Here is a 21,117-nt window from a genome sequence, read left to right as displayed (position 1 = left end):
TATGAAGGATTCATCTGTTCTTACTTATGGGCCTTTCCCAACATTCACAGTATCTTATCCTCTTTTTAATCTCTCCTCCCTCCTCCCCACCCCCGCAATTGCTTGCTTTACCTGCCTTGTTTGACTGATTTCAAACTTTTCTCAGCTGATTTATCTCCTCAGGTGAATTAGTTCTCTATCTTCACTAGCCTACTTCCACTTTTGCTTTTTTCTTATGTCTCTCTTCAGGAGTTTATCCAAGCAACTCCAAGGACCACTAGAGAACTCTCTGGAGTCCATCTGCTCAAGGATTCTGTATGGGAGAGCTCCTTCACAAACAGGAAATATTTTAGAAAAAGTCCCCAAATGTGTAGAAAAGTGACTCTTACCCAAATTAAAATCCGAGACTTTCTAGGTAAAAATAGACAAAAAGGAATTTATTATAATCTCCCAAGAAAGGGCAACTCCCAATAGACAAGGTGTAGAGGAGTGCAAACTGCAAATTGCAAAACACAAGATTAAATAGACCAGAAGCCCCTATCCCCCTGGCCCTTTCTCCTATTGTTTGGGGGAGCTCAGAACTACACTCTAAATATGGAAGTCTGGAAACAAAAAATTTTTAGTAAATAAACTCTTAATTTAAATTTTCCTAGAGAACTGCTATATAAGCAGATATTCTTGGATGAGAGAATTCTGTTACCTGAATTCTCAAAGCCATCATTGCTTTTAAAAGAAGTACTTAAGTGCTAATTAAGAGGGGTATATATGTGCATGTGTATGTATGGAGGGGGAATAGAGGGAAGAAATGCTCATCCAAGACAATGGAACACCTGCAGCTTTTTAGCTATAATTCAAATGTTATTGCAAAGTCTCCAGTCACAATTAGGGTATAGTTCAAAACCACATCTTCATGAGAGATCTTCACTCACTTTATTCCATACAGAATTATTCATACATTACTAGATGTAATTTTAAAGTATGGCAGGCAGGACGGTTTTTTTCCTCTACCCTTAGAGAGATAGAGAATTTAAAATTTTGTCAAGATTTGAAGTCAGGCTCGATCAGACTCCATTTTTTAAAAGTCCCTTTTTTGAAAAAAATTAGGAAAATATTTGCCTTTCTCTATTCTTTGTCTCTATGATTAATAGTATTGAACAACATACTATTAACATTATCTCATGTACCCTAATTGATGATTCTATTCCCACTCCATCTCAGCAATTTTATCTCATACCTCTGCCTGAGTCAACCTCACCAAAATAATAGAGACCATCCATTGTAATCGCATATCCCTATAAATCTACCCCTAAAATGTCCTTACCATCATTTCTCACTCTCTTCTCCTTTGTCCATTACCTCTAGTCCAGTATATATGTATATATATGTATTATATTAATTATATCATGTTATTTTATAGTTAGTATATATGACATATATCAAAATATATACATATATAGGTCTTCTCCCACCCATTGAGAAGATAAAAAATGTAAAACCCATTACAAATATGAAGTCATATAAAACAAATTTCTGTATTTTTAGTGTTTTGAAAAAAGAATGAATGAAAGAAAGAAAAATTATATTTTATAAACTATGCTTAATCTACATTCTGAATCTATCTCTTTTCTAATTGGAGGTGGATAACATTTTTTATCATGAGTCTCTTGGAACTGTAATAGGTTATTGTTTTGATCAGAATTATTAAGTCCTTCCAAGTTCATTATATTTACAATATTGTTATTGTCTAAATTGTTTTCTTGGTTTTGCTCATTTCGCTTTATGTCATTTCATATGAATCTTCCCAGGTTTTCCTAAAGCTATGTCTTTCATCATTTCTTACAGAGGATTAGTATTCATTCACATTTTTATACTACAACTTGTTTAACCATTCTCCAATTAAAGAATGACTCTTCAGTTACTAATTATTTGCTACATAAAAAGAACTGGTATAAATACTTTTGATTATATGATTCCTTTTCATTTTCCTTTGATCATTTTGGGGTATAGGCGCAGTAGCAGTATTCTTGGGACAAAAAAAGTGCCCAATTTAATAGATTTTGGGGCATGGTTCCAAATTGTTTTCAAGAATGGTTGGAGTAGTTCACAACTCCATCAACAATACATGTGTTCCTTTTTCTTATATCCCCTTCAAAATTTCACCAATAGTATGTCAGTATACCTATTTTCCCACATCCCCTCCAAAATTTGTCATTTTCCTTTTCTGTCATTCTAGTCAATCTGGTAGTTATGATTAGTTATGATCTCAATTTTGTTTTAACATACCTTTCTCTAATTATTAGTGCTTTAGAGTCTTTTTTTTTTTTTTCCTATATGGGATATTGATAGTTTACTTCTTTTCCCCTCTGAAAACTGACTTTTGAGATTCTTTGACTATCAGTTGATCTTATTCCTTCCTACCTACATTGATTGTATCCTCTCTCTATTCTTCAGTTTCTCTCATTCTCCTTTTCCTTCTCTTTCTTTCCATCCATAGGTATACTTCAGTTAATTCTGCCAACCTCTCAAGCTATCTTCTCTTTTCCATAGTTAGGCTCTTGACGGGAAAAAAAAAAATCATTCATTCTTGTTGCCTTTGAAGCATGGCTTTTCATCTCCTCATAGACCTCAACTATTTTCTCCCTTGTTGCCAATGATCTTTTAATTGTTAAAATTAACGACCTTCTCCTTTCCTTAATTTGCCTTTTCTTGACTACTCCAACCCATTATTATTACTTTTTTTTGGTAGAACATTTATTTCTTTTATGAGAGATATTTATTTATTTTTTGTCACTGAGAAGTCATTTCAATTAACATATATGTATAGTTTCTTCATCCAGACATCCTGCTTTGCAGTAAGGAAATGAAGCTGTGATCCATTTTTACTGCAAGTAAAATGTTAAAAAATATTTACAAAGAAAGTTTCTTCCTGTATGAAACATGTTTTCTAATATGAATTTGTTGGATTAAAACTTCCCCTGGCATCATAGGCTGTTACAGTAGCTCCTCCAGCTCTTTCATGAAAGCTTCATATATATCATTCTTGGTTTGTTCTAAAGGAAGTATAGAAAGACAAGATTTAAGGACTACTTTGAGAATTTAGGGCATAGTATAACTCTCTTTGGAGAGTAGCAATAGCTACTTGTAGCTATTTTGTTGAACCCTCAGTGCAGTGGGCAAAATCTTGTAATTTCTGTTTTGGGATTGGTGATTTGAGGCTTGACACTGATAGCTGCTGTGGCTTTCTTCTCAGTAGTTGCTACACTGGTATCATCCACTTTAGGCCTCTGGATCAAATTGGGTTGGGGCACTCAAACCCTGGATTCAGTAAGGTAACTGGTGAGAAAAGGCTAGGTAAAACAGATCCAAATGGAGGTATTAGAAGTGGGTGCATCATACTAGGACACGGAGGGTGCCTAGGGATGGTGGGAGAGGTAGCTGTGGTGGTGGTCTTCATAGAGAAGGACATGGAGGAAGATCAGGAAGTGGACTTGGTGGTAGATGGGGAGGTAAAAGCTGGGGTAAAGGCTCTCAAAGCCCTGGCATTCCAAGTGGTCTTAAGAATGGAGGAGCTCCTGGAGTTGGATCAGAAGGAAAGCCAGTGGATGACCCAGGTTGTAATGGTGGAGCAGGTGGTGGCCCAAGACGGGGTGGTCCTAGCATGGAGTACCTGTCTTTGGGGAGGAGGAATAGACTGTGGAGACAATTGCTATTATTGAGAAGCAGGAGAAGATGATTCCCCATCAGGTAGAGATTTTTTTTGTGTTGTTGTTATGTAGTATCCTTTAACTCTGTCATCAGTATCTTCTTCCTCCTCATCTGCCACTTCTCACTCCTCTTCAGGAATTTTCTGACCTGCCATTCTAAGCATTAGAGCCTAAAGAGGTGTTAATTCCTTCATGTTTTTCTTTTTCTTTTGTCATTTTCCAGGAACATCAGCAAATCCTACACTGAGATCTGATTCATTGTTCTCTCTCTCTCTTTTCATCATCACAGTGCATGAATTCTTCTTCACTGTCAGCATCTGACCAGACAATATCACTGTTATTACAGCTGTTATCATGCTTATTTTGTCCCATTCTTTAGGATAATCTTCATCTTCACTGTTGCTAGAAGCCTCATCATCAAGACCTTGATGAGCAAGCTCTCGACTATATAAAGTATCCTCCTCTTGCCTATGAGGGGCAAGTTCTAGGGCAAAGCCCACTTTATGACCGTACAGTTGCAGAACTTGGAGAGAAAATGGCCCAAGGGTGGGCCAGGAGACTTTCTGCCAGGAGGCAAATGAGAAACACTATATCCAAGAAGAGGAATTATAGCAATTACCCTGGTGGGAGGTCCATAAACAGAGTTTCCCTCCCCACCTCACCCCAGGCAATTGCGGTTTAGTGAGTTGCCCAGGGTCACACAGCTAGGAAGTGCAAAGTGTCTGAGGTCAAATCTGAACTCAGGTCCTCCTGACTTTAGGGCTGGTACTCTATTCACTGCACCACCTAGCTACCCCAGCAGAGATTTTTTTGAGAATAAAGAGTGTCTGTGCACCAGACAATGGGATGTCTTGGATCACTGTTAGGTGGAATGTGAGGCATAACTGGCAATAGGATGCTGAGTATTTTTTTTTTTAACATCATCAAAGTATTGGCTGAGCTGAGTCCTCTTCTGCATGTATTCTACCTCAAACTTTTAAGGTTCTTTGCAATTATCTAGATTTTCCTTTTTATGGTTTTAGAGAATGCATTGAAAAGTTTCACAATTTTTTTTTCTGCTTATCTTTCAGCACCTTTTTATTTAGCTGTGGCTGCTGTACTGGATTAAATGCTCATTCAATTTATTCATGTCCCCAATAAATCAGTTTAGGATCCTTTATTTTTAGTACTGCAGCTTATACCATCATTAATTGTTTCTTATTCCTTTAAAATTTCCTCTTCTGGGCTTCTTTTCAACCTGCTCAGTAGAATTCATGAACTTCCCACTGTTAGTGGAGGATGTAGATCTTTATCCCATTTTCACAGGTTATATGGTTTAATCAGTTAAGGGGAAAATTTTTTTTTCATTCAAAGCAATATACCAAAATTATTATCAACAGAAGTCTGGTGATTTTCAAACTTTTCCATCAGACTGTGGAGCATCTTTCAACTGCTTGTTGTAAGCATCAGTAGTCACAGGGCCTGGTGGGCTTATGGACCCTCCTTGCTCACCTTGGCCCAGGACTGAGAGGCCTTTATCTTTGCTTTCTCATTCAAAGCCTAAGTCACCACCATCTTGAAACTGTGCACCAACCTCCATTCTCATTTTTAAAATAGAGGGAAAACTACAGAAGGATAAATATCTGACTCCTTGTTTGTTCAGTTATTTTTCAGTCCCATCCAACTCTTTTTGACCTTCTTTTGGGGTTTTCTTGGCAAAGATACTGGAGTGGTTTACCATTTCCTTTTCCAGCTCATATTACAAGTGAGGAAACTGAGATAAACAGAATTAAGAGACTTGTCAGTGTTACAAGCTAATAGGTGTCTGAGGCCAGAGTTGAATCCATTAAGATGAGTCTTCTTAACTCCAGGCCTGCCACTCTATATCTATTGTGCCAATTAGTTGTTCCTTCCCTTTCATAGGTCACTATAAAAAAAACTTCTTGCTCTCTATATTTTAAATAAGGTTAGACAAACAGAATTATACTTATACAAATAATTCAATTAAAACTCAGTTTCACACTAAATCATCTAGATAATGAAGGAAAAATTTTTCTCCTCCTCTGACATGTCATTAATTAAATTATTTGTCCTTGAAAATTATCCAGAGTAAGAGATAGTTTATATAAAAAAGTAGAAACAAAAGAATGCTCGCACACATATATAAATCTATGTATGTACACACACACACACACACGTATTCTATAACACTGGCAATTGACTTTACTTCTCTGAGCCTAAGTTTCCTTATCTATAAAATGGTGTAAATATGACTTTCACTACCTATTTCACTAAGCAGTTGTGAAGAAAATATTTTGTAAATTTAAGCTTTTCCAAAAATGTGTTATAATTGCTAATGGAAACCGTGACATCATTCTCTGTATTACAGCCATTTTAGCACACTTATATGTGAGAAATAGTTGTTGATTTAATGTATCACTGAGGATACACAATTATCTATAAGATAATTCTTGGATTTGGAGCTTCAGTACAATATGGGCATAATTGAAAGAACCCTATACCTGAGTTTGGAATCCTGGTTTTGCCATTTACTACCTATGTGATCTTGGGAAAATGATATAACCTTTTTAGATTTTAGTTTCAATTGTTAAAATGAGGATGTGTTGCTTCCTCTAAGGTTCCTTTGAGTTCTAATTCTTATGAGAACTGTAAAACATATTTCCTTGGGAATTCTCCATTTTAAGATTGAGTCATAATCTTCAAAATGTCAGAAAGTACAATCTTTGAACCTATCCTGAAACCTACCCATGATTCTTTCCAAAGAAGGGTTTTGTGGATCTCAATCATGGAAGCATTTCATAATCCAGCAGCACTGGTTGCCATTCTTACAAATTCTGGGTGATACCAAATTTTATGTGATTTTAGACTTCAGTCAACTTTATAATGAAAATTAAAAAGTACCCTCATACTGTCAAGGGGGTGGGAATAGAGAAATAACTTATATTGAGTTGATTAAAACTGCCCAATTAACAAACGAATTCTTCTTTTTTCAGGATGAAATAAAATAGTAAAATCTTCAGCTCCATTCTTGAACTGAAAAAAGAGGGGGAGGTGATAGGAAATTTAGCAGAACATAGCAAAAAAGAAAAGGAAAAATAAAAAGTACTGTTAGAATCAAAATAAAGAAAGTGGGGTCTTCCTGAGCAAAGTTTTGGCATTTTCATAAAATGATTATTTTGTTTGAATCTATAAGATAATATCATTTGGCCTTCTTAGTGAGTCTCAAATTTTAGTTGACTTTTAAACCTCTTATTATTTTTTTTGAAAGTTAGAATTATGGAAAGAGGAGTATCAGTATTAGGTAATTACAGGGCATTCTCTCAGTTCTACTAGGAACTAATGGTAGGAAATTGAGGAACGTTAATTGTTACTATCATGTATAGTGGAATAATGGATATGTTTTTCCCTTTATCTTTCTAATTTCTAAATTTGTGGACTATTTTGTTAAACTCTGTTTTAGGAATTCTATACTTTAGTTCACTGGTCAGGGTTACTACCACTTTATTATGTAATTCAGTGGCATGTGAATTCATTCAACAATCCTGTATGACAGGCAGTGTGGTAAGCAAGGGGAAATTTTTAAAAAATGAAATAGTTCTTACTCAAAAAGAACTTATATTCTATTAGGGATAAGACAACACACACACATACATATAGGAGTACATGAGAAACTTGTTTTCGTTCAATTGAGGCTGGGACCAATAGGTATATGATAATTCTGAAAAGTGACTTGATTCTTTTTTTCCAAGAAGGTCTCTGGCCTAAGGTATTACTTTAAAAATTAAAGTAAAAATTATACCTTATAGTTTTTTTAAATGAAATTATTTTTTAAAATATTCTGCTCATCTTTCTTAGGTATTGGATTTTTATCTGCCTTCAATTTTAAAAAAATGAAGCAGTTTTGTTTTCATGTTTTCTTTCTTTCCCACTAGTGTTAGTAACACAAACATATGAAATGGTTACATATGTTACTTTCAATAACCTGGAGCATACATAGTCAACTGGCATCCTATTCTTCCATGGGAAAGAAAAAGAGAGATCCAATGCTTTTAATTGAGAATTTGAAGGAATGTTTTGGTGGGAGTACCATGTAATTTGCATGAGGACACATCATTTTCAGATCAGAGATGTTGGCTGGGGTGAGAAATTATTGAGAATAGTTAAACCAGAACAAGAAGAGAACAAATGGATGGTTGTTTCTTTCTTTCTTTTTTTTTTTTTTATTGGATGGTTGTTTCTGGGAACAGGTTTCTGTGAGGAAGGATTTAGAGAGAACAGTAAAATTTCATGTGGGTATGAATATACACACATATATGTATGCAATAGAGGAAATAGATTTAATTAGATGTGTCAAATTATTTAAACAATCTATTAGATAACCACAAGCAATTATTTAAGCTATTTCACTAAGACTATTGTATCAATTGAGATAATTCCTATCCAAAACAAATAGAAATATGGGAATATGGGCATGTGAATTTTAAGAACTGGTAGGTAAACTATCTTTTCAATAGCTGAATTCACAAGTAAATGCCACAAGGTACTAGACATTCCTTTAAGTGAAAACAAGATTTAGTGGCAAAAGAGACAGATAAAAAAATGGTGATTTTTAATGCATTAATTTCTCTTTCAGGAAAAGATAGAACATTATACATTCTGAATAGAGAGATTAGTACAATAAAATCTTTTTCCTCTGATAAATGTGATTTTGGGATTGTACTTTGCTATTTGGATATGACTACTTATTTGACATTAAATTGCCTTTTAGTGTGCCTTAATTATTACATAGATACTGCCTTGAATGTCATTAGATTGTAAAATTCTGGAAAGTATAATGTTGCTACTGATATTATTGTTATTGTTATTATATAAAAACCTGTGATTTCATCAGTGTAGTTATTTCTTTACACCTGTATGGATCTCCAATTCTTCTGCAACTTAGTTTTAGAAAGATTGCCTGGGACACTGCAAAGTCGAATAATTTTCCCTGGGTCACACAACCAGTATCAGTCAAAAGTAAACCTTGTACTCAGGTCCTTCTGCCTCCATGCCAGCTCTTTCTCTCCTCTAGCCAATTCTCTGCTATACATTAAAGATTAGGTCTTAAACATTTTTTTGATTGGATTAATACACTAATTGCTATGTTAGTGTGTACTCTGAACTGGATAATTACTTGTCAGTAGCCATCATTTAAAACAGTTAATTAGAGTTTATTATGTTGCTATAGAGTAATAACAACTAGCTTTTATATTTTATGTTACAGTTTGTAAAGTACTTTGTATATGTTAATTCATTTGCTCCTCACTTCACCCAGTTAAGGTAAAGGCTATTATTGTCTCCATTTTACAGATGAGAAAATTGAAATTAAGAGAGACTTAATTAACTTGTTTAGGATCATACAGTGTGTAAGTGTCTGAAGCAAGATTTCAATTAGGATATCCCCAACTCCAAATCTTGCACCCTATCCATTGCACTATCTAGCTGCCTTATTACCCATTAATTCCCACTTTGTATAGGGATAAGGACTAGATCTTTGATTTCACAGGTATTGGTTCCTTCTAAATGAGAAAACTCTATCAATGAAAGTCAGTACTTTCTCTGCCATTTATAATCTTAGAGAGTTATCAAAGTGAAATAGAAAAGATCCCAGCTGGCCCTATATTACTTAGAAAGTCATAAATGAACATGATCTATATTGCATCATATTTTTATTTATTTTCTTCATTTTAATATGCATAGGCCTTCTTACCAACTTTTGGAAGCTGTTTGAAGAAGGAAATTTGATACCCCTTATAGCAGTGAAAGGTTAATAAATAACTTATCCTGGGATACTACATATGTGTCAAAGGTGTGACCTGAACCCAATTTTTCCTGTTTTGAAGCCAGTGTTCAACGTCTGTTCAATGTCTATCACCCATTTTGCACATGAAGAAAAACATTATTTGCCTGACACTATTCCTTTCAGAGGAAGAAGGAAGTAAGTCATCTATACTTTGTATCCTATGGTTAAATAATTGTCCCATTGTATGTGTATACATATATACATACATATATATATATACACACAATATTATATATATATTACATATCTATCTATCTATCTGTATAGCACAACTCACTATAAAATAGGCATACTTTAGAGGATTTCAACTTTTACCTATTTCATATGAAAAAAAAAGATATATTAACCATAATATCAGAATCTTTGGAGAATCTATTGGAAGTATTTGAAAATCCAAAAATTTTTAATGCATGTGCCTAACTGAACAATGAAATATATAATGAAAATTAAATGATGCACATTTATAGAAAAAACAAATATGTCTCCTATAGGAATTTGAAACAAGTGGATGCAGAAGCGAATTGAAAAAAATGAATACTGTGTCATGACAATTGTTAGGATTTTCAGAGCTCTATATTTCATTTTTGGAAACCTGATAATTGAAAAACATATTTTGTTTTTAATTTATAGAATAAAACAAGCATTTCCTTATTGTAGTATAATAAAAAATGATTATACACAAAATTGCAAATCCATTATATACAACTTGCTATTCCTTTTAATTACATAATAAAGAATAACATCAAATGGTTACAAGCACAAAAAGACTTTTTAGAAAAACTTTAAAGGGAATTTTAAAAACCAAGCTGGAAATCTGACATTTTAATACATTTGATGACTTCACTGAATTTAATTTATAATTCTCATCTGGTCCAAGAAATTAAGTTTTTCTCTTCCTTAAAATATATTCTAATCAGTCATCTTCAGTGGATTAACAAGGTGATGGCAAAGGAAGAAGGAAGGTGGTTGAGAAAGAAGTGTGTTAAGTTGAATTATTTCTTTTTTTATTATAGCTTTTTATTTACAAGATATATGCATGGGTAATTTTTCAGTATTGACAACTGCAAAACCTTTGTTCCAATTTTTCCCCTCCTTCTCCTCATCCTCTCTCCCCCAGATGGCAGGCTAATCAATACATATTAAATATGTTAAATACAATATTTATATACATGTCCATAGTTATTTTGCTGTACAAAAAGAATTAGACTTTGAAATAGTATACAATTAACCTGTGAATAAAATCAAAAATGCAGGCAAACAAAAATAGAGGGATTGGGAATTCTACGTAGTGGTTCATACTCATTTCCCAGAGTTCTTTCGCTGGGTGTAGCTGGTTCAATTCATCCCTGCACTATTGGAACTAATTTGGTTCATCTCATTATTGAAAAGGGCCACGTCTATCAGAACTGATCATCATATAGTATTGTTGTTGAAGTATATAATGATCTCCTGGTCCTGTTCCTTTCACTCAGCATCAATTCATATAAATTTCTAGGTTTTTCTGAAATCGTCTTGCTGATCATTTATTATAGAACAATAATATTCCATAACATTCATATACCACAATTTATTCAGCCATTCTCCAATTGATGGGCATCCACTCAGTTGCCAGTTTCTGGCCATTACAAAGAGACCTGCCACAAACATTCTTGCACATACAGGTCCCTTTTCCTTCTTTAAGATTTCTTTGGAATATAACTCCAGTAGTAACACTGCTGGGTTAAAAGGTATGCACAGTTTGATAACTTTTTGAGCATAGTTCCAAATTGCTCTCCAGAATGGCTGGATGTATTCCCAATTCCACCAACAATGTATCAGTGTCCCAGTTTTCCCACCTTCCCTCCAACATTCCACATTATCTTTCCCTGTCATTCTAGCCAATCTGACAGGTGTGTAGTGGTATCTCAGAGTTGTCTTAATTTGCATTTCTCTGACTAATAATGACTTGGAGCATCTTTTCATATGGCTAGAAATAGTTTCAATTTCTTCATTTGAAAATTGTCTGTTCATATTTATCAATTGCAGTATGACTTGATTTCTTTAAGTTGAGTTATTTCACAGTTTCATATTGGATCTCCATGCTCTACTTTCTTCTGCTCTTGAGTCCAAGGCCAATATTTTTTGACTGTGGGAAGGAATATGAATAATATACCAGTATTAGTATAAACATACTACTAGTATGTACTAGTGTTATATAAAATCAAATGTCTTCAATTAAAGTTCTGACTGAATCACTTACTAACCTGTATGAGCCTTCATTTGATTATGTCTCCTTCATTTGACTGATTTTCTTGAGAACAAGACTGTCTTTGTACGCTCAAAATCCATCACAGTTCCTGGTATATAATAAAGAATTAACAAATATATATTGACTGCTGATGGAGGGACTGACTTACCAGATGAAGCTTTTCCTTCTCAATGCTCAGGGAAAAAAAGTCAAGCCTACTAGTTTACAGTTTGTAGATACTACATTCTCTTTTTTGGAAAACATAGATACAATTTTCCCATTTCCATTTCCGTGATACCTCCCCTATTTCCCACTATTTCCCCAAAATTACTGACAAGGCTAGAGCATTGTATCTATCAGCTCTTTTAGTAACTTGAGATAGTACTCTTCAGGATTGAGTGACTTGAACTCCTTATGGACAATGAGGGGCTTTCTGGCTATTTCCTTACTTGTTCTTACTTTCATCTTCTCTTAAATATTTTTTATTCCTTCCTTCTCAGTTCATAGGTAATTTTCCTTGATAGATAAAGCTGATTAAAAACAAAGTAGTACTATCTTCTTTCTAGTATCCTTGATCATCGTATCAACTATCCAAGTACAGTGTACAAGACAAAACAATTCATCTCTGTTTGCCTCAGTTTCCTCAAATGTAAAATGGGGAAAATAATAGCACCTATGTCTGAGAATTATTATGTGATTCAAATGAAATTATAACTGTAAAGTGCTTAGTACAGAGTCTAGCACACTTAGAGTAAGTGCTTTAGAAATGTTAGCTATAACATTTATGATTATTATGATTATTGTTAATCTGCTTCAATTCATTTTCATCTGTAGTGCTCCTGACTTAGAAGATTCTGCTAATTCTTTTTTTCATCTTCAGATTTTGATAGGTGTGAACATTTTTATATTTTACACATTAATAACAAGCAATTTCAGGGAAATGCACAGTGACTTAGAAAAAAAAGTGAAAGGTTAAAAAGGTCCTACTTTTAGCAACAACCAAAATTTTTGTTCTTTAATATAATAGTGAAATAGAGTTGCAACAAGAATTCTTAGTCAATCCCATTCACTTAACACTTTTCCTTTTTTATTTGTAAGTTTTTCTTCAGAATTATCTAGAAGGAAGCAAACTTATTCCCACATTTAACTCAGATATGCTTATTAGAACAAGATGTAGATGGTAAGACCTTAGGATTCTCAGCCCCTTTTAGAGTCAACTTGGTCATTTTTTCAGGTGAGGAATTCAAGACTTAAAAAGGGCATTTGTCTATTTGGACCCCAAGATTTCTCTTACAGCTTCAGAATCATCTTCCCTTAAACTATAAACTGTTATCATTCTATTTCCTTGGATATCCTATTTCTTCCAATTCCTCTCTGTTCTTATCACTTTCACTAAAATTGTTTCACTAGATAGTTGTTAAAATTACCAGGATGTAATGAGATATGGTAGTGAGTTCTCCATTTCATATTTGCTTCTCTTTTTTCCAGTGTATAAGAATATATCTAGCCCCTTGTCTCAGTATTCTGATGTTATACCATAGATTTGCCCTGTCACTACTGGCTTTCCTCTTTCTCCATTACTAAGATGTTCTTAAAGTATCATCCCATTGCTATGTCTCTGGGGTAAATTCTTTAAGTTTTCCTTCTGGGATAGTTGGTCATTTAAAATATTGAAATATAATAATTCCATTCATCTTCCTTAACAATACTAACAGACACTAAAAATTTCTTTATGGGCTTGACAAGGAAATTGTTTTCCTTTATGGACAAGGACAGGATAGAACAGATTCACTGGTGTAGCACCAATCACTGTATCACACATAAACAGGGATTGGGCATGGAAGGACATCAAAAAGAAGAGAAGTCACTTGTCATACCCATAGAAGTACTTCCTGGGTATTGCCAGGGTTAGTAATTGAAAATAATGGACCAGGTTTGGGAATTCAGATTTGTTAGAAAGAATAACAAACATATAAGATACTACTTTTCTAAGCATTCACAGTATTGCTGCCCAGTTAATGGATATTCACTGGGTGTCACTTCAATTACAACTCATCCTTTCTCCTCTCCCTCATAAAGGGGAACAATCCTTTCCAGAATCCTAATATAGGTTCACACAGAAGAAAATGTTGCAATACAGATAAGAATATTTCATTCCCACTATCAATAAGAGAATGATCATTTTGTGATGATTTTTCATAGTATTCCTAAAAAGAGCCACACCACTGCGGATCTGTCAACTCAGGAACAAGATTAAGGAAAGAGATTATTTATTTATTCTTGCTGTTTCTCACACATGGCACACAATCTTCCACTTCAGTCTCCATTTCCTGTCTTTGAACCTTGGCACTGACACTTTCAAGCTTGAAATGTATCTTTCAAGCCTGAAATGTATTCCTTCCTCATTATCTTTCTTGGAATCCATCCTTGTTTTCATTTGAAAAGTTTCTCAAGTCGTCTTACTATGGGGGACCTTTCTTTATTTCCCCAATTACTATTAGTTTATCACTATTTTTTTTTGTAGTGTCCAAGTCTTTGTGATCCCATTTGGGTTTTCTTAGCAAAGATAATAGAATGGTTCACCATTTCTTTCTCTAGCTCATTTAACAGATGTGGAAACTAAGGCAAACAGGGTTAGATGACTTGCTCAGGGTCACATAGCTAGTGTCTGAGATGGGATTTGAACTCATAAAATGAGTCTTCCTGACTTCAGTCCTAGTACTCTATCCACTGCACCACTATACTTAGTGTCTATTTTGAATACATTTTTACATACACATGTAATCTTTCCCAATAGAATGTAAACACCTTGAGGGAAAACACTGTTTCATTTTTGTTTTTGAATCTTCAGTGCCTGACGAAAGGTCTTCTACATAATAAATGTCAATTCCTTGAAATTGAAGCTAGAGAGAGATCACAGAATTCTTTTTAACTTTTTGGCTATTCTGTGCCACATTGGATGTGCCTCTGAAGACATGCCTTATGCAATTTTGAGGAGCAGAAAGTGAAATCAAGAATATATATTTTTAACGATTTCTGCCATAATCTATTAATTATCTTCAATTTACCATACAGAGTTGTTTACACATTTCCCTTAGAATGTAAGCTTATTGAAGAGCTAGAAGTAGAAAGTGATTTTTTTTGGGGGGGTGCTTTTTGTATCTCTAGCACTTAGAACAGAGCTTGACAAATAGGAGATTCTTAATAAGTACTTGTTGACTTTACTTGACTGTTCTGATTTGGTGTAATTTTATTCTGAAACTGGTCCAACTTGCATCAATGAATAAACATGTTAGATTTTCTTTTGAAAGAAAAGTTGTCAAATTATAATAGTTGTACATATCATTACCTAATGCTATTTAATTCAAACTGCCATTAAGATGCACCATACGGGTTGATTTTTTTTTCAACATTACACTTTTAAAATGAAGATTTTTTTTTCCTTTCATATTGTTCCAGATTGCCCAGATATGATTAAAACACAACACATATTTTTACATCTAGTATCAGTGCCAATGATAAGCTACATTGCTATAATACCTTTGATGAAATTGATCTCTAATAAAAGCGAAAAAACTGAAAATCAGGACATTGACAATTTTTAGGTTTTTAAAAAATAAGATGCATCTAAGTCTGAACTTTTACTTTGATTTAATTAATAATCTTGACCTAAAGAAATAAAGAAATATTTTTCTAAGTATGACTGAATTAAAATATTTAAGAAAAAGCACTTAGACCATAATGAAAATGCCATTTTTTTTCATTTATGAAACATTTGACTCTGCTATGAAGTTGAGAGAACTTATACTCTGTCTTCATGAGTGAAAGAATTGAAACTGGCACAATTCATGATACATGAAAAGTTCTATGTTATGCTTTGAGAAAGACAACTTACTTGATCCAATTCCTACTGTACATTGAATTGTTAGGTGATGATCAATTTAAAAATTATTGCAAATATTTAGCTCTCTTTGCTTTGCCTTTATGAAACTTGCATTACAGGAGGTGGGTGTAAAGTCTGATGTTGAAAGAGTTAGATATCAGAAAGCTTTTCAGAGCACAGCATTCAAATATGATTTCAATGAATTGGATGCTTAGGCTTTTGATTTCTTTAGCATTAACTAGAGTTCTAATAAAATTAAAATTTATTAATATATTTTTGTCAACATTGAATTAGACAATTTAATTAAAAATAATTTTCAATCCATAAATCCAAATTATTTGAAATGCTCTTATTGTATAGTAAAATGCTGTAACTGAATAATTTTGGACATAACCATATAGAAACTGATGGGCAAAAGAATTTCCACCAGCCTTTTGTTTAATATTTAATATCATACTATACATAATAACAACAGATTTTTATTCTGTACTTTATGTACATTATCTCATTGGAATCTTATTGCTGCTCTGCGAGATAGATGTTCCAAGTATTACTTTTTCCAATTTGCAGATGAGGAAACTGTCAGTCATGAGGATGAAATGACTTACAGATGTTAACACAGCATGTGTTAGAAGTAGATACTTACAGATGTCAACACAGCATGTGTTAGAGGTAGAATTTGGATACAGGACTTCCTGATACTAAATTCAGAATACTTTTCAAAATAGCAATACTATCTCATCTAGTTGACTCTCAAATTCTGTGTTAGTGATCCAATCACGAATCATCATCCATGCATCCATCCATCTACCCATCCATTCATCTATCCACCCATCCATTAGTTCATCAACCTACCAATCTATCGGTCTATCTACATTTACCTTTCTCCTTTGCTTCTCCCCCCCATTTCCGTCTCTCTCTCTCTCTCTCTCTCTCTCTCTCTCTCTCTCTCTCTCTCTCTCTCCTCTCCTCTCCTCTCCTTTTGTCTTACATATCTTGTGTATACTTTTTTTCTTATTTTTTTTTCAGTCTGTATTAGTTTCATAAAGGTAAGGAGCTACCTGTGAAGAAATTTCTTTGTTCTAGCAACTTGTCAACTTATATTCTCAGAGAATTGCCTGGAACACTAATGTGTTAGAGAAAGGATTTGAATTCAGGCCTTTCTGAATTTGTGGCTGACTCTATCCATTAGTATATATTAATTGCTTCTAGCATTGATAATTAAAGATGATGATTAAGAACACAACAATTTTCTATTTGAAAAGAGCTATTATGATTTTTGTGCTGTAGAAATATCTTTGTATGATTTAGTATAGAAACCATATGTTTCATTTGTAAAAGGGAGAGATATTTACTTGGAAAAAAAAAGAATTTTAACTGAAGTTGAGAATGTTCTGATATACTTTAACAATTATACATTTTGTTTTTGATAGAATAATATGCAATTTATATTCTGTTACTACTCATAGGATGAAGCAGGATCAATATTCAAGAAAGAGTAATGACTCTGAGTAGAGAAAAAAAGTACCAGCACATCTTAGACCAAATGCATTTTAAGAAATTAATAAATATCTGTTAAATCAAAAACTTTCCCCATAATCTCTCCTTTGGTAATCTCATCCACTCTATTAGTTTTGTAATTATTATACTATTCATACTCAAAATTTTGGATTCTCCCTCTCCCTTTATATCCTGTCAGAAATCAAGACCTATGAATTTTTTCTCCATGATAGTTTACATCCATTCTATTCCATGTATTTGTTATCATCTTAGTTTAGGCTATCATTTTGTCTTATCTAGAATATTCTAATTTTTTAGCTTATCTCAGTATCTTATTTTTACTCTCTTCAAACCATCCTTCATATTATTAAAAAAAAGTAAACTTAATGCATAAATTGGATCCCCCAATGCTGTTCAAAAACCTTCATTGATTATTTAATTAAAACACAAACTGTTTAGCTTGATCTTCAAGTCTTTATATGGTCTTGTTTCAATCTTCCTTTGTCAATATCATTCCATGTTAATCTTCCTTGTGTTCAATACATTAATTCCAAATTATATTGGTCATAGTATTTTAGAATTTTAAAAGTGGAAGGAATTTGAGAATGTACATAGACTTTGTTCAGTTTTTTGTGGGTATTTGTAAAAAGATCCTATGATTATCTAAAGGATTATAAATGCAATTGTTGGTAACAGGGGAGCAGAAGGCATAATTCTCTTCCTTCTCTAGAAGTCCCACTTTTTCCCCTCCTTCCCTCAAACACATCACAGCGTTACCTTGTAGTTTGAGCATCCTATAAAGGAAATATATTTTGGGGATACAGGAAATATTAACTTTGCATTGTGAATTGTACAGATATTTGGAAAGTGAATCTCTTGCTCTCTTGTGGCTGTAGATGCTTGTTTCTTTGGGTTCCATATAGACAATCCTGTTATCTCTTCAAGAGACACACTTGGGAAATCCAATCCCCTTTAGGAAGAAATTTGGTTGCCTAAACTCTTGAAATTGGGATGGACTCATGATTATACAGGTATAATCTATATCAGATTGTTTGCTGTCTTGGGGAGGGGGAAATTAAAAGAAGGAGGGACAAAAAATTTGAAACTCAAAATCTCACAGGGATCAATGTTGAAAACTATCTTTCCAAGTAATTGGAAAAATAAAATATTATTAAGAAATTGGCATCATTCAGGAGAAAACTCCCACATTGGTGTTAACCTAGAAATCTCTTATTTTTAGAAAGTTAAATTCTTGGATCTGGATGCCCAGAAAGTCTTCTTTACTTTATTTAATAAGCATGGATTTAAGAGAAGCATTACCTAAAAATTTCTCTCTCAGTTTAGTTCATACAGCTTTTGCATGTTTCTCTGGGATATTCCACTATTTTCCTGATTTCTGCAAAGTTCCCAGCTAGGAAATGTACAGGTCTCTGATTCAGAAAAAGAGAAAGAAAGGCTGAAATCAACCAACATCTTGAGGTGTAGAAACTTCCCTCTTAGACCACACATATAGCTTACTAAATGTTTCTGGCAAAAAGCAGCCATTGATGGCTTCATGATGAAACCAGTGGAGGAATACCATAGTACCACTTGCTACAATCATAGATCCTTCCAAAAGAAAAATGAAAGGAAAAGGACAATATGCCTCCATGTTTTCAATATGTCAGTGAAAGAGGTGATAGGTGCCCATTCTACTTGAAGCATTAGCCTGTCAGTTTTTCTCAGATGCAGCTTGAGAAAATTTCTCCCTAAGAATGGCCAAGATGCTATGCTGAATAAACCTCTAATCATTATGATCTAATCAAGAAATGTTTTTTGTCCTCTCAAAAATATTTCTAACAGTTGTTTTTAACTTAGATCCATGATTTAAAAAATAAAATAATTCAATAATTATATTTTAATAATTCAAGGTATTTTAAACTTTAAAAATATTATTCTTAGAAGAGATCTATTACCACGTTACCAAAGGAGTCTGTAATACACACACACACACACACACACACACACACACACACACATGATTAAGGAACCCTGATACATAGAAAATCCCAAACAAAAGGTTACTGCCCTTTGCCATTTAATTTCATTAAGACCTTTGAAGTGACTGGAAAATTAAAGAAGGGGACCAGGAAACAGTAGTGCAGGGAGCAGACTTTGACCCATGCTATAGATAGATAACATGGTTTGAAGGAGTGTTTAAGTCTATGCTTAAAGCATTTCTTCTGATCAACTGGAGAAGTCGTTTGAAAAGCATGTCTGTTCCAATGTTTTTAAAAATTAAGATGATTATAATTATTTATGACAAACAATATTAACATGAATAAAAAGCTCCAGGAAGGATATCAACAAGCAGAGATGACTGGTTAATGATTTCTGGGCAAGGAGGACTGCATATGAAACTTCAGAGAAATAGCATAGGTTATAGGATGAAACTAGGAACAGTTAATAGCCCAGTTTGGCTGGAATATTATATATATAAAAGGGAATAAAGTGAAATAAGGCTAGAAAGATAAGTTGGAGGCAGATTGTTAATTAGGATTCTTTTTTCTTTGCTAATAGGCATGAGACTATTGATAAGTTGCCTATACAATCTGGACCTGTTTCCTTATACGTCAAGTGCTGGAGTTGGAGCAGATGACTGGTAAAATTCCTTGTAGCTCTCATATTGTGATAGCTTAAATATATGTAACATCTATAGAATAGTAAAGTTTTCCAAGAACATAGAAAAAATCATTATCTCTACTCAGTAGACCATCCATTTGGTCTTAGTTTGAGGACAAATTGAGGCATGTTCAGTAACCCTCAGGGACATGACAGCCTTCTTGATTCCATTTTTCCCCCCTTGTCAATCAGGGCACCAGTGTCAACATGTGTAAAGTCTTAAATGAAGCTTCTTTCATGGATGATTTTCTTAGGTCTGAAATATTAATCTCATTTATCCTGGATCAATTTCCCTTGAGGACCCCCCTTTTCTATTAGTAATCTAAGCACAAATAAATATTTGCTGCCATGGAATTAAAGGCTGAATCTATTGAATTCAAGAGCATAAATAAAATCGAAAAATTTAAAGTTTCCTTTTAGTTTGCAGGTATAATTATGCACTTGAGTTGCCATTTGTATCTATATATCCTATGATTATCTATGTAAAATATAGGTTCAAAGATACTTCCTGAAAACTATTTTCAGTTTTGATTAATTTGGTGAACATGTAGGTACTTCTCTACTCATATCATCTCATCCAAATTTGTTATCTTGTCAAGTTCTAGTTTATATTTTTCTCATAAAAATTCCTTCAATAAACAATCTTGTATACTAAAAAAAAGTCTTCTTATTTATTTAGTATCATAGGGGTTTAAGGGACTATCGGGCTGCCCATCTATTGTTTTATCTTTTTTGATACCTGTCTAGGAACTCTTCTTTTCTATCCATAACTATTTTCAATAATTTAGTTTATGTCACTCTACTTGGAATTTGTAAATTGATAACATGCTGTAGTCTACTTATGACCAGCATGCATATTTGCATTGTCCTTTTGATTACTTGTAACTTTAACTCTTTTGACATGTCATACAAAGATTCTTAAACTTAATAGCCATATGGTATTATAATAATGGTATATTGATATAATCTTTTGTGCCATCAACCCCCTACCCCGAGAAAAACCCAACAATAGAAAGTTAAAATCACCAACAATTTTCCAATTAAAATTCAATCCAATCTCCTTCTGCTACTCAATTCTTCAGTTCTGGGTCTATCTTTTTTCATTACTTTCATCATATCCCAGTTTGGGCAATATTAATGTTTTATTTTATTCATTTTGTTTTTCCTTTGTATATATTTAGATATTTTCTTTTGCAATTCTATTAATTTCATTAAAGAGCCTCCATGAAATTTGAACAAAATTATTTGTTATCAGAAGACTTGGTGATCACTTTAATTTTTTTGGAGGGATTTGATGCAAAGCATATATTGTGACAAGAGT

At 33.4% G+C, this 21,117-nt stretch overlaps 1 pseudogene; it reads right to left on the bottom strand.

Annotated features, from left to right (window-relative positions):
• Positions 1 to 2,792: 2,792 nt before the first annotated feature.
• On the bottom strand, positions 2,793 to 6,432 carry LOC100925315 (annotated as a pseudogene).
• Between the last annotated feature and the right edge of the window lie 14,685 nt (positions 6,433 to 21,117).

Source organism: Sarcophilus harrisii, chromosome 1, assembly GCF_902635505.1.
Source record: "Sarcophilus harrisii chromosome 1, mSarHar1.11, whole genome shotgun sequence".
NCBI classification, from domain to species: domain Eukaryota; kingdom Metazoa; phylum Chordata; class Mammalia; order Dasyuromorphia; family Dasyuridae; genus Sarcophilus; species Sarcophilus harrisii.
The sequence above is the reverse complement of the archived record's forward strand: the minus strand, read 5'-3'. Positions and strand labels throughout refer to the sequence as shown.